At 43.7% G+C, this 14,695-nt stretch overlaps 1 protein-coding gene across 1 annotated transcript in view; it reads left to right on the forward strand.

The window, feature by feature from the left end:
• The window catches only part of ZNF516 (zinc finger protein 516), a 103,077-nt gene that overhangs the window by 73,662 nt on the left and 14,720 nt on the right, over positions 1 to 14,695 (forward strand). The gene's annotated exons all lie outside the window — the stretch shown is intronic.

The raw sequence follows: 14,695 nt of genomic DNA on the forward strand, positions 1-14,695 counted from the left end.
GTATGCACTTGCAGTCCAGAAAGCAAGCAGAGCCTGGGCTGCATCAAGAGAAGCATAGCCAGAAGGTCGAGGGAGGTGATTCTCCTCCTCTGCCTTGCTCTGGTGAGACCCCACCTGGCATACTGTGTCCAGTTCTGGAGCCCCTATTATAGGAAGAATCTGGGTCCTGGAGTGTGTCCAGAGAAGGGGCCACAGGGATGATCAGAGGGCTGGAGCACCTCTCCTATGAGGACAGACTGAAAGAGTTGGGGTTGTTCAGTCTGGAGAAGAGAAGGCTCCAAGGAGACTGTATTGTGGCCTTCCAGTATCTGAAGTGGGCTACAAGAAAGCTGGTGAAGGACTTTTTAGGGTGTCTGGTAATGATAGGACATGGGGGAATGGAACAAAACTAGAAATGGGTAGATTCAGATTGGATGTTTAGAAGTTCTTCCCCTTGGGGGTGGTGAGACACTGTATCACAGTATCACAGTATCGCCAAGGTTGGAAGAGACCTCGAGGATCATGGAGTCCAACCTGTCACCACAGACCTCATGACTGTAGCAGGTTGCCCAGAGAGGTGCTGGCAGCCTCATCCCTAGAGGTTTTTAAGGCCAGGCTGGATGTGGCTCTGGGCAGCCTGATCTAGTGTGAGGTGTCCCTGCCTGTGGCAGGGGGTTTGGAACTAGATGATCCTCGAGGTGCCTTCCAAGCCTAACAATTCTATGATTCTTGTTTGTGGATGGCAGGGTAGCTCTGCTCAGAGACCTCCCTACAGTGGGGACCAGATTTCCCAAATTCACAGCTGGTGGAAAGTGTAATGGGAATATTGGTGGGATGCTGCTTGCCTCTTCCTGGTCCTGTGGCTAGTTACCTTTTGAGGCTGCAAATCCCAGTCCTGTAGCTAGTTCTCCTTCGAGGCTGCAAAATAGTTCCTCCTCTGCCCTTCAGAAGCATGGTGGTAGTTTCTGCCAGTGCCTTGACCTGCACGGTCCATGTAATCAGCTCACATTCAGTGCAGGAATGGGGCTGCCCCAAGTTGGAGATGGAGCAGGGAGGAATCCGACTGAGGACTGCTTTGTCCTGGGATCCTTTTCCTGCATGGTATTCCTGTCACCTGGGGATGTTTCTGTGGTGTAAGCCCTTTTATATTCTGCTTTCTTTGGTGACATTTTTTTTTTCCTTTTCCCATGTCGTTCTTGTTGCTTGGGTTGGGTTTTTTGTTTGTTTGCTTGTTTGTTTTTACAATACTATGTCTTTTTCCCCCCACAACTCCCCAGTATTACTCAATGCAGAGGACTTAGGCCACAGGTGCTGATGGCTACTGGAGGAGCGCCTACACGTGGAAGGGAGGTTTCTGTCTGTGCTGGGGCCCCCATGTGTAGTTATCAGCACTGACTCCCGTGGGCTATTTCTTTGGTGGGGAACTTCTGTTCATGTTTGCTTTGGTTGGGTTTTTTGTTTGTTTGGGGATGGTTTTGTGCTGTGGGGAGGGTTCTGGGGCAGGAGGTCCAGGCAGCATCCGGATTTGCCCAACGCAATGACGCTTTTGCAAGGGTCGGGGGTGGGAAGTTGGGTTTAGAAGCGGACTGCAGGCCCCAGCTCCGACAGCAGCGGCCCCGGGAAGAGCGGGCGGCGGCGGCGGCGGCGGCGGGCGGTCCATCCGCTGGGCGGCGGCGCCACCTGGCGGTGGCGGGTGAAACAGCCGGAGCACGAGCTGCCAACCTCTCCGGCCTCCGCCTCCTCCCACCTCCCCTTCGTCTCTCGCCGCCTCCTCCTGGCCTGCTCGCCGGCTCTGCAGTCCACAGCTGCCCGGTGGCTGCCGGCTGCTTAGCCAGGGACTGTCATTGGCGTGCAGAAGAAATAGCACTGCCTGTAATGATAGTGAAAATACCAGAGTTTTCGTGTAGGCAGAGTACCTACGAGACCAAAATCTGATTTAACTGTGTTTTTTTGGGACACTGGAGCCATGACGATGTGTTTGTAGCAGTGAAAGGTCAAATGTGCTGCACATGATAGTAAATTCATAGGGTGGGATTTTAACTGAAGGCATTACCTGTATGCAGACAGGGGTGCCAAGATGAAGTACACCTTAGGGGTGCCAGGAGTGTATTACTTAATTCATGGGGGATAGGTAACTGTTAGCTACATAATCTCTGTAAGTCACTTTGGGAAGCTATGTGTTTCTTTTGATTAAAGAACTAAAATGGAAATTGGCTTGATGCAATGCCTGTGCCATAGAGACTACTCGTCACTTTGTAGTCAGGTGTGCAGTAGATTAAGTCACGGATTAAATTCGTTTTAGTGGACAGATTTAACCTTATTCTGACTTTGAGGAGGAGAATTTTCAAAACTCTTTGTTTTCCTGAATTTGGCTTAATCTGTATCTTTGCCAGAGTAGTTGTGGTGGTAGTAAGTACTTCTTTGCGTGATGCTATGGGAGACACACATACACACATGCCATGCAATGGTTTACCCCTCTCTTTTTGGAAGTATCTGGGCAAACATCAATTTTTCTGTATTATTGTTTGCTATTTAAGGATCTGAATTATCCAGATTAATTTTGGAGGCCCATTCTTCTTTAGACAAGTTTTATTTCTGTTTGGAAGTGTTATGGACATAACTGTGGTTGGGGTGGGGGATGTTCTGCCTTTTGTACTAGGAGGGTGTAGTTAAATGGGAAGTGATACAGAGTGATGTAGGTGACCTGAGGAGCTTTGTCTTTACTGGTAATTTAGTCCTTTTTTTCACCTCCCCACCCCCCCACCTCCCCACGCCTTCTTTTCCCTGTGGAGTTTTATGTGTGTAACAACAGCCCCTGCAAATGGCATACAGCTTGGTGGTGGGGAGGTGGTTTGGTTACCTCAGTTCCCCTCATCCCTCCTCAGTGCATTGTTTAACCCTATTGGAATTGCTCTGACCAGACCTGTTGTGCGCTGCTGGGAAAGCAGATGGCCTTACTGAGTTTCCAAAAAATCACTTCCCCTGTTAAGACCTGAACGCTGGGGAATAATTAACACTTAAGCTCCTCAGGAGGAGGGGTGTCAGTACTGCTTCTTGCAGAAATGCACCAGGCCACAGCCCTTACCCGAGAAATGATGCAACTTATTGCTTGTTCCCAGTGAGGTGCTTCTCCATCCTGCCGGGTCTGCATGCCTGAGGAGAGAAGCTTTGCACTGGAGTGACAGGCATCTTTCATTTTAAGGACACCTTGTACAGATAGCTGATCATCAACATTTCAAACTCTTCCTTCATTAATCCTGCAGCAGGCACAGGGATTTCTTCAAGATGATTTCCTGGGGTATGGAGGCAGGAGACATTGGTGAGGTTAACTGAGCCTTTTTACCCCAAACAATGTTTTCAAGCTGTTGTAGATAGAAGCTTTTTTGCTATCACACCAAGTTTGTAAACTGCCCTTAAACATACTTTCCTGTTTGCTAGTAAGGTATGTCGCAGAATGTGGGGAAGGGGAATACAATCCGAATTATTTTCCAGCCCTTCTGGATGTTTTGGGCTTTTTGCTAGGTGGTTTTTTTTTTTTAAATTTTTTTTTTTAAATCTTTTTTAAAAAGGAGAAATTCCAAATGAAGCCAGCCTGTGGCAGTGTTTTTCAGCGTTTCTTTTGCTTCTGCTGCGTTTCAAGCTTAAGCCTTGGTGCTAATTTTAAAAGTTGGGAAGCTTCCTATGCACTGTATGTGGTAGTTAGTTTCAGCATTTAATAACATTTTAGCATTTTAACACGTCTCTTCTTAAAATGTGATATAAATAATAATGACTCACAGGTTCAGAATTACTGCTTCATTGTCTGTGATGCTTATTTTAAAAGACATGTTGCTATTGCCATTTTTCAAACAGATTTGATTCCTCCCACCCCGTTCTCCTTTAGCATAACAACGTTTGTTATTTGAAAGATTTATTAAAAAACCCCAAACATTTACATCTGCTGATGCTTTTTTTCCCCCAGTGCATCTTTGAGACATCCTCTTGTTTCCTGACCTTTCTGAACTACATCATGCACCATGGAATGATTCTCATCTGACTTTCCTCCCAAACAGAAGGCCTCCTATTCTTTCAAATGGGAAGCCTTTACACCACATATGAATAGGTGCTGGAATTTAGTTTGTCTCTTAATTGCATCTTAAAGTTTTTGTTATTATTTGTTTTGTTTTGTTTTTCTATCTTCCCCCCCCCCCCCCAACTCTTTTTCCAGACTAGCAAGAATTTAAAGAGTAAGGATTTAAGTGAGCCCAGAACTTTGGTGTTCTCAAGAGCTCATAGTTTTAACTTTGGTATAAAAGTGTCAGGAAAAATGCTAAAACTGCAAATCCCTTTTAGAGCACATTTCAGCCACGGGCAGCTGCCTTTTCTGCTGCCGTGCTGGTGGCCATAGGTTCCAGCCTGCTTTGTGTATTAGCTCTTCAAGGGGATTATGGAAGTTGCCGGTAAATGGCTGATGTCTTTAGTGATCTGCTGTAAGGCTGTCAGAGAGTTGTTTCAAGCCAGGTCTGAAAGGCCACTTTGCTGGAAGTGCCTCCCATAGTTAGCTTCCTCTGTTCCTATACAAAAGAGCAGGAGAAGACACTGGAAAGAAAGGGAAGGGGAAAGGAAAGGCTACTTACCTAGCAATTAGCCCGCTTGTAAATACCCATGCCTTGAGTCGTCTTCAGGAGCGGAGGCTGCTGATGGTGAGCTGGAGACGAGGTGGAGGGGAGATGGGCCTAGCAAGCAGAATCTTGAGCTTCTTCTCTTGAGGCTTTTATCTCGGGGTTCAACTTGTGCAGCACATTCACAGCACATTTAGTGCAGTTCGGCTGCAGTTGGTACTGAGTTGGTGGCCTTGGCCAAGAGGCTAGAGGCTGCCTTTGTGCCTGTAGCCATATTCTTCCCAGATATGGAGCTGAGTTTTTCAAATAAACTTTTGATCCTTCAGTACCTTACAGCCTTCCTGCACCTTGAGGAAACTGCACATCTCACACTCTGCAGGGCTCAGTCCCTCAGTCTTGGTGCATCCTTGTGGCACCATGTAACAGTGCTAATTACCCAGCAAAGTCCCCCTCACCAAGTGCATCCAATTTCCAGTGATGATAGTTCAGCCTGTCCTGCTTGTATCTTGTAATCTGAATTGCTTCTTTTCCTAAACCAGATTTATCTTCTGTTGTTTTTCCAAAGTCCTTTTTTATCTGAAAGTCTGAATAAATTTACTAACACAAAGAAGCTGATTTTCTGCCCAAGTAGTGTATACCCAGTGAATCTTCCAATACTTGTAGTACTTGTAATCTAAGTTCAACTTTCTGTGAGGTGCTGTTTGGTGTGACTCGCTTGCACAGTGGAGATCTTTGACTGCTTTAGGTCTGTGAACAGAGCCACTGGCCATGGTAGCATGGCCTTGAGCAGGAGAAACAAGGTAAATCAGGTCATGGAAAGCTCCTTATTTCCATAACTGTGCTACCTTTGTTACCGTGCTGGGCTTGCTGGCTGTAGCTTAGGTATTTCTGCAGAATGCTAGCCTGCAGCACAGCTGTACCCTCTGTTTTCAGACTGAGCAGCTCTAGTAAAGGACTTTATGATGTATGGCAGTATGCTACCCACACTTAACAAACGATAGGAGAAATGAAATATTGGATGAGGAATGTTAATCTGTATGGGGTGGCTGCCAATCCACAGTCCTGGCCTGGAAAGCCTTTCTCCTTAATGCGCTTGAAGGAGGAGGAACAGGTGGTGGTTAAGAAGATACTCTGGAGCAGACATTGTGGCAAGTATGACTGTTGGAACAAAAGGGAAGATCTCCAGGAAGATTTACAACTGTTTGGTTCTGTGTTTGGTTTGGAGTGGCTGTACAGGCAGGCTGCCACTTGCTTAAAAAAATTGAAAACTTTGAGTCAGAATTTTCCATGTCCTCTGCAAGTAGTTTTGACAGATAAAACACAGTTGTGCCTCTCTTTCTGTGCCTTAAACTAAAACAAAACAAAACAAAACAAACCCTCAACCAAAAAATCACAACAGCCCCTACCCAAATCCAAGCCTCTCAAATTTAATTATGTATCCTGCTGTATTAATGGCCTCATGCCCTTTCTTTTTCCTCCTTCTACCTGCACCAGTCAGGACCACACACAGAGAAATGCCTAGCAGCTACAGAGTGTATTGGAAGTATTCTGCTTAGGTTTTGGACCAGTTCATATTGTATTGCTATTAACACTGGAATTATGACAAAGCTGTGATAGTCAAGTTGGTATCATCTGGCCTAATCACTTCCTAATTTTGCAGAGCATTCCAGGGGTTTTATATGCCATAATTTTTTTTAGGGATTTTTTTTTTTTTTAAAGTACATTATGAGCAGCAAGATTCAAGGCAATGCCAAACTGTACCATTTTCATTCTGGCAAGCACTCCCTGCAAGTATTTTTGTACTGGTCCTGTGCATGTGTTCATCTTTCCCTCTTATTTTACTTGTAATTTATAGATAAGTACTTGATGTTCCCTCACTACTTCCTGGGATGCAGGCAGTGATCTGGAACTGTGAAGATGCCTGTATGTTTAGAGCTGCTGTAGTGCCTTTGCCCCAGTTCAGTCCATGGGTGGTAGTGATAGACCCTTTCTTCTGCATTCACTTTGCTGTTATTTTTCCTAAAGAAAGAAAAACAGGTTTGAAGTTTTGTGAATTGGGGATGGAGATGCAAAAGCCACATGTAACATGGGCAACTCGCTTTGCTTTCTCAGCACTGTGCTTTGCCTGCCTGTAGCTGGAGCCACCCATGTGTGTGATGGAAAGACATCAGGATGTTCTTGAAGCTCACTGGTCAAAGAGGGGCTGTGGGGCACAACTGGGAAGTTCAGTGCCCAGTCCAAAATGGGAGCATGCTGAGTATGCAAGCAGGATGTGTCAACAGTGTAGGATTGGATGTTTTAATTTTTTACAGCCTTGCTGTAGGAGGCTGCCAAATAGGTGTCACCTCACCTGATCTTTATTTAAAGGACAAGCTTTTTTCTCAAACCAGCAAAAGCCTCACTGAAGTCTTAATTCCCATTGCGTCAAGCTAGTGTGGATAAAGATTAGAAAAGGCGCTTGGAAATACTCTGATAACAGGAGCTACATCTTTGCCTGCTCATAAGTGCCTGCATTTTGAGAGGCTTTGCCCCTGCTGCAGAGATTGACCTCTCTGAGAAATACAGAGGTGAAAGGATTGGTAAGTCATTGCTAGCTCTGCCACTGCCCAGAATTCCCATGCACCACTTACATAATGACCTACAACAACAACAAGGCAAACCCAAAAAAACCCCAAAACACTGAACACACACGCAAACAAAAACAACTCCACCCCCCAAAAAAAAACCCAAACTACTGAGGAGGTGCAGAGAAATGTGAGGAACACTGGAAATGTCATGTCTGTGGAATGCTGCCAGCAGCAGCCATTTTACCCACATGTGCACTTGCACTTCATTACGTGCTCTGCTGTGGATGCTTCCCTTCCCTCACCTTCAAATAAAGACTGTTGACTCTGGAAGGACTGATACCTGGCAGACAGATCCCAAAGCACCCAGTGCTAGAAGAGAGTTTGCATTTGGGCTTCAGCAAAAAGCCTTTTGCGCCTGTGCAAAGCTGAGGGTGATGAAAAGATAACTACACAAGGGGAGAATGGAGTAATTTGCACATAGAGCTTGCAGCCAGTCGACCTTTGGGAGGCTTGTCGTGTCAGTACTCCAGATCACAACAAAGCCAACTATTCTTCAGGAGAGAAAAAGTTCACTGTGAACTTTCATGCTTGTTTTGCATCATACCTCTGGTACCTAACATGCCTGACAGTTTCTGGACCCAATACCTTTTCCCATCTACTTTCTCAGTTGCTTTGTTGGTGCCTATTCTCTGATTGTGCTTAAAATAACCTTGCTAGCGTTTGCATCTGTGGTTGTGTGGATGGTTTCAGGTCTCTATTTTATTTTATTTTTTAAAAAAGTGATCCAAGAAGTGTGACATAACTGAAGTGTTTCTGCCATACAGCTGAATTTGTAATTTTATAGAGCTAGAGAATACCTTGTAGAAAAGGTGGGGCTTTTTGTGTGCTATACCGTGACTCTTTTCAAACTCGGATTTTACTCACTTTAAATGCTTAAGTTTCAAGCATAATCAGCTAAACTTTTGGTGCTTTTTCCCCCCAGTTACTTCAGTGACCTTTCAGACTCTTTTCAAAATGCAAAACTAATGTAATCAGCTGATGATTACAACAATAATAATATAAAATAATTCAAAAACCTCAACATGTGCAGTCCAGAACTGAAGAAACTTCATTGAATTAGTTTAGTGGCTGCCCATTCATGTGTTTTGCTGCCTAGATTGTAAGAGCTCAGTGGGTTTTATTTTCACAAGCAGCAGGTGTCCTCCCAGACAATGTCAGAGATATTAGTCAAATGGTGACCAAGGAGTGTTAGGGTGGGTTTGCTTGCCTGTGCCACTTCCATCCCCTGCAGTGTCCCCCAGTTTGGCAAAGGGAAGGAGATGAACAATGTAACGTGGCCCTTCAGCTGTTTGCAGGCTCGAGGCATGGCTGTATGATGTTTTAAACACTGGGCAGTGAAGGTAAAAAGTAACTTGAGGGAAAAGTTAGAAATTGCTAAGGGTAAAGTTAGTGAAATGAAACAGACAGGACTTTGGAATAAATCCATACATTGCTGTTCCAGGAACAGAGGGGCGAAAAGTGTGTAAGAAAAACAGCTGAAAAATAGCATGGCCGTGATAAAAGTTGAATGTAGGGCTCCAGGCATCAGTCATGTAATCTCATGGCAACAGCAGTACTACTGTTTGGGAAGAAAAGATTAGAAGGAAAAAAACCCAAAATTTTGTTATTCTAAAGTGCCTAAATAATTTAAAATTGCTTTGTTCAGATACTTATTTCCTTTCCCTGGGCACCTGCTCCTCAAAACAAGGGATATAAACTTTATTGTCTCTCTACTTGTGTTGTAGTCAGCAACCTTTTCCAAGGAATACTTGGTTGAAAGCTGAGAGTTGCCATCATGCATCCTTGTCCTGAAACTGATGGCAATTGAGATTAAAAAGTCAATGAGAACTCACGTGGGGAACTATAAGGTTTAGATGTAGAAAAGGAGAATGGAGACTATGAATGCAAGGGGCTGCTAGTTGTGATTGGTAAACTCATGATCTGGGTTTTGTGATTGGTAAACTCATGATCTGGGTTTGTTTGCTAAGGCAAAATGGTAACTCCCTCACTTCTAGCCACAGCAAAAGAAAAAAAAAGTAAATATATATATACATATGAGAAGTAATAAGGAAAAGCAGTGTGGTATAAACCAGAAACATCTCACTCATGACCAGGTGAAGGCTGGGACAGGGCAGCGTGAGCTGGCTGGCTGATGAACTATGTGTATCAGCCAGCATCTCAATATCAAGAGCTTTGTTGGATTTCTGTCCCATTAAAACCTGCAAACTTCAGCCAAAAACACTCACTGTCAATTCTAAAATTAGTCTGAGAGGAAGCAGGGATATTTGATCACATGCTTTGGTATCCTTCACTATCACATAAGACTGCTAGCCTGCCCCATCCTGCAGTACTGAGTACTCCACTCTAATTCTTGGTCACCTCTTTTTCTGAATTATTGAGGAGCGGGTGCAGCTGCATCTGAAAACATATAACAATGTGTAAAGCGAGATGAGCTTTGCAGATGAGAGAATGGATCTTGTATCAAAACAGCATAACCTTTTTCCCTTGGTATCTCACACGTGACATGTGGCTTTGTGGTCTAAGAAAACCTAAGAGGGTTTGTAGCAGTTATCTCTCACCTCCTGCCTGCTTTGTACCATGTTGTGGATCTGCTGAGTGGTGTAGCCGGAGCAGAAAACAGGAGAGATGGCAAGTAGCATGGGGAGCCTACAAGTTAGACATGCAGGCAGCTGGAACTGGGAGCATGGCTGGTGTAAGACACATCGTGCTCTGCAGAACAGATACCAGGTCTTTTGAACAGCCTGTCATAGGCTCAGATGATAAACTTGCTGCTATGGAGATTCATAGGCTCATCACTGAATGTTCCAGAAGCCCTTTCTTTAGCGAACCACACAGGGAATTAGTGTGAAAGGAAAGCTGCTTTGGCATATGTATACAGTGCAGTTGTAGTATATGGATATCAGCTTATGAGGGATTTTGGTTTGTGTGCTGCTAGAACAAAGGGAAGGAGTAAGGGATGCTTTCTGCCTCTCCTTGAAGAAGATGAATTTTTATCATGTGTTGATAAATCCATGTTTTGGCCATGTATGTTTTACAATCCAAGCAGTGTGCCACCTCTTCCCTTGATAGTTATTCAGCAAGTTGCAAATACACAGAATTGTTGGGGGTTTTTTTCCCTGTTCATCAGTAGTTTAACTGTGTTGTGAGAGACTCCAGTGGTCAGGATGACATAATTCTCGCTTGGAACTTCTAGGGAGGCTGCAGGCATTGGCCAATCACCCTCCCATCTTCCTTCAGCCGTGTGAAGGAGACTTAACTCTTCATCTTTATTTTCTGCTCGGTTACTTTTCTGCTGCAATTCGCTAAACTTCTGACTTGTAGATGTGCACAGATATTCTGGAGGCATGGAGTAGTTCTGTTGGACCTTCCTTTCACAGAGTTTGTTTTTTGGGCTGCAGACCTGCTTTTTGTCTGTTTGTGTCCCATTGTATTGCTCTTACTGTGGGCTTTTACTGTATATATATATTCTGGTTTATATTAAATATCTGTATATTAAAAAAGCATAAAGATTATGTGATCAGTATGACCATCATCTAAGTGGGATGGTTTTATTTTTATCTTTACAATGCATACTTTTATTTGTGAAAGCTAAGATGAACCACCTCACTAGTACACTAAGACTTAACTTGCTGTCTATTGTAACATCTGTTATTTTCAATATTGCTACTTCCCAGATTTCTCCCTCCCACTGAATGGGGTTTTTTTGGCTTGTTTCCCTTCACTTGTCTTAGCCTGCTTTTTTTTGCTTTTTTTTTCAGAATGAATCTCATTTGATTCTTTTCAGACTGCATTTCTATTCTCTCTAAGCCCCTGTGCCCTTTCCTTGTCCCAGTTATTTTTGCAGCACCTCCAAATGCGATATTTCCTGGAGATTTAAGTTCACATGCTGTCTGGAGTCTCTTCTGGATCGTTAAAGAAAACACCAAGTGAAATAGGACCTAATACAGCTCTTTGCAATATTGCACCTTCTTCCAATGTTACCCTTTGCTTTTATCATGATTTATTTGCAGTCAGTTTTCAAACTGAGCCACAGCATTCATCTCTTAAGTGCAAATCACTATCAAATGTTTACTAAAATCAAACACATCACATCTGCTCCTTTCCCTTCAGCTCCTGGTGCTGTAATGCTAGCCAGAAGAGGGGCCAATTTCTAGCCAGTTCTACTCTTCTGAATAGAAATCACAGTTTCATTGTCCTCAGGCTTGTAGCCTGGTTTGCTTTATAGGAAGCCTCGTGAATTAAAACAGCTGTGCAGCCCATTCTGAAATTTGGTTTTGTGGAGAAACAGAGCTAGGGAAGAAACAAGTGGAGTTTATGCATGTGAGGGGGAGAAAGAAGAGGGATACATGTATGTGGAGAGAAGGGGTGTCACTTCTATCTGCCTCTGTAATACATGTAAATAAGTGATGGCAAGTAGATGTATTTCTGAAGAGCTGGTCAAATCCCTGAACATTCCTGTGTTTCTAGCCCATGGCTTCCCTATGGTTAGTGTTTCTCACTCCTGCTTTGCTCTCCTGTGGTGTGCAGTGCCATCAGTAGTTGAAGTTATGGCCAAACTGAAAGCATGAGATGGCAAGGGCAGCCATCTCCTAGCTAAGCACCTTGTAAAATTCCTCCACTTCAGCTGTTGGTGGGTATCCATGACAGGGAAAAACTGTAACATTCCAGAGATGTGGTAAAAGAACCTTTCTCACTCTCAGTACAAATGTTAAACAGCTGTTTGGGGTAAGAAACAAAGGAATTGAGACAAATGTGAAGAGATGTCAGGGACTGTAGGATAAAAAGCAAGAGCATGCATGGCCAAGAACTCTTTCAATGGGGAATGTGAGTTATAGTCCCCGGAGATCATGCAAAAGGCATCCCATTCATGGCATTTTGCTTTGACCTGGCCATAATAAAATCTAGAAAGTTTCTAGTGACAGTAATGCCTGCTCTGCACTGATTTGGGTAATATTTTATATGAGTGATTTAAAAGGATTGTTAGTACCCCTTTTCAGCTGGGGCAAGTGGCTGGGAGCAGGCAGAAATAAATTTCATCTATTTTCCTAACGTACGTATGTGTGTGTGTGTGTGTGTATAATTGGGTTGCACACCCTCTCCTCTTGCATCCCCTCTTAGCCCCTGGCTTTTGCTACCTTATTGCAGCCCTGCCTGGACCACCAACCATGACAGGAAGAATGGCACATGGCAGCATTTCAGCTGGCTTTTTGTCCCTGGCAGGGAGCGGGATGGGGCTAGGGAAAAGCTTAAGTTCTGGTTTGTGCTAGTGAAGAAGTATGAGTTGGCCTGTGAATGAAAAAGCTTGTCCACCCACATCTTGGGGAAGTTGGGGCAGGAGTCTGTTTTTGTTTGGGTTTTTCTTTTGCTGTAAGTACATCTGAGCAATTAACACAAATATTACTATTGAGCTTTCTAATCTAAGCTTTAAAAATTATTCCTAGTTTGTTCAGTACTGTTCATGTGAGACATCAGAGGAACTGAATCTAGGAAGATGCTATGAAGAGATGTTAGAAGCTGTGTTTTGTAATAACCTTACAAATTTTCATGTATGGTACTGACAGCATATGCCTTCAGCATTGTGGCAACTGCAGGCCTAGATACACCTCAGAAATGCCCTCCTTGTTTTCCTACCCTGTGCTACATTTCCCACCTGGAGAATCCCTTTAATGCTGGTATTGAAGCAATAGGACTAAAAGGCTTGCAGTCACAGGCTTTATACCCATGTCTATTGCTGCACATGGGACACTGGTCTCTTCCTGCTTCCTTCTTCCTCTTTTCCCTCCAAGTACAGACTAAAACTGCACAATCTAAACCTAAACACCAATCTCAGGCCTAATGTGTGCCACCTCACAGTCTGTTGAACTTTGTCCTCCTTGCTGAAACAGTGCATTACATAGATTTTAATCAAGTCAGAAAGCATTGAGTAGTGCCTGAGGTATGCAGGGCAACCTGAAAGTCACCAACATCATAGATGGCTTGGGTTGGAAGAGACCTTAAAGATCGTCTGGTTCCAACATTCCAGCCATGGACAGGGACATGTTCCACTAAAACAGGTTGCTGAAGGCCCCATCCAACCTGGTCTGTAACAATTCCAGAGAGGGGACATCCACAATTTCCCTGGCAAACATATTCCACATGTGCTGATGTGCTCCTTCATCACAGCTGCACAGGTGGACCAAGGAGTGGATGGAGCCTACAACCAAATGATTTGTTTCTACTTTGCTTTTTTATTTACTATGATGATCAAAGGAACCACTCCTTGGAATCATAAAGACTTGACTTAAAATCTTATTTAAGAGCACAAATATTTTCGGCTGTGACAGATGTGCTTTGAAAATAACACAGATGTGGAGTGTCAGATTTCACTGCTGTATCCAGTGTCTTTGTTTCAAACTGTAAATTTGGCTAGCAGTGCTTTCCCAAAACCTTTCCCCTGCAACACAGGAAAAATAAGTTCCTGTGTTGTGGATTTCTGACACTCCCTGAATTTACCCCCAAAGAGAGTGTGAAAGGCAAATTATCTTAGCAGAGAGATCACTCAGCCCTGCAAGGCTGCAAATCTATGGGTTCTTTTAAACCTAATTATCTTGAATTAACCAAAAGCTTAAGATTTTCTTTTGCTTGAGTTTAAGTAGATTTTATATGCAGTGAAACTGCAGCCAAAGACAAGCTTCTTCCATTGCCCCATGCAGAATAATGCCCAGGGCACTGTGCTGTGCTAAGGAACAGGACTTGAGTTTCTGAAGCCCTGGCTTTTATGAGAGGATATGCAGCTCTAGAGCAGTTCATTCCGTTCCCATTCTCACCCCTCCTACAGATGCAGAGATCACTTTGGACTGGTGACATTTTAGATGGAGCATGGTCTCCTCACACTTGCCTGGCAGAGGCTCATTAACTGCATGTTAATTGAAACTGAAAGTTTGTCAGATGATTCAATTCAGTTACATGTTAAATGGATTCAGTGCAGTAAGCATTGCCGCTGTGGTGAACATCTCAGTGGAATTGATTTGCGATCTGATTTGGAGGGATTCAATGGCTTCATCAGTGGCTCAGAGGTCAGCATGGGGAGAGTGGGCAGAGGTAGCCATGCTCCCAGCAAAACAAATCCTGCTCTTCTCCTTTCACCCTAAATGGCTTTCATTACTGCCCAGTATATTCCCTTACCAGGATGTGTTAGGAAGATAAATTTACTCTGGAGAGATGAGAAGCAAAGAAGAAAGTGAGAAAAATAGGAGTCTGGTTTGAATTTGCTAATCTAACTGGCTGAAAATGTTGAATTCCTTATCTCTCTGTGGATCAAGCCATCATAAAATTTTCCTGAAGTTTGACTCAAACATGAGCATAAGTTAAAATAGAAATGTATCTGCTTTAAAGTAATGGGTGAAAATTCAAAATTTACATTCTTCATAACTCATCTTTTAGATTTTGCCACTGCAGAAGTCCCTCTTTAGTGAACAGTATATTCTGTATGCTGTACCTGCTTACATG

The sequence above is a fragment of the Dryobates pubescens genome, chromosome 9 (assembly GCF_014839835.1).
Source record: "Dryobates pubescens isolate bDryPub1 chromosome 9, bDryPub1.pri, whole genome shotgun sequence".
Classification (NCBI taxonomy): domain Eukaryota; kingdom Metazoa; phylum Chordata; class Aves; order Piciformes; family Picidae; genus Dryobates; species Dryobates pubescens.